Here is a 636-nt window from a genome sequence, read left to right as displayed (position 1 = left end):
ACCGAAATACCGAAAACCGAAAAAACCGAACCTAAACCGAACCGATATCCGGATTGAACACCCCTAATGCTTACACAACACACACATACTATATGTGATATCTAGGGATGTTGTCATGGGTAAAATAACCCCGGCCCTAACCTGAACCCAAACTAAACCCGTCCAAAAAATATCCTAAATTAAAAAACCCGAAAAAATTTGGTATCATTAGGGTAAACCGCAAAAAAACCTGTAGAACTTTAGGGTTACCCACGGTACCCTATATGTTTCTTTTTCAAGTTTTGTTATTTTTTTTTTTTTTTGATAACCGTGGCACTACAAGAAAACACTCCGAATTCCGACGGAGCTTCCGACGGACACCTAGGTCGTCGGACATTTGCGACGGAATACTGACAAATTTCCGACCAAATCCAAAAAAATAAAGTCGTCGGAATTCCGTCGGCCATTTCCGACGGAATTCCGACGACATACGGTTCGTCGGAATTTTCCGACGACTTTTCGACGACATTCCGATAAAAAATGTAACCGTTGTAGTCGTCGGAAGTTCGTCGGTATATTCCGACGGAATTCCGACGACATTCCGATTAACAGCAAAGTCGTCGGAATTCCATCGGTATTTTCCGACGGAATTCCGAC

Source organism: Brassica oleracea, chromosome C2, assembly GCF_000695525.1.
Source record: "Brassica oleracea var. oleracea cultivar TO1000 chromosome C2, BOL, whole genome shotgun sequence".
Lineage (NCBI taxonomy): Eukaryota > Viridiplantae > Streptophyta > Magnoliopsida > Brassicales > Brassicaceae > Brassica > Brassica oleracea.
This window is presented reverse-complemented; position numbering follows the sequence as displayed.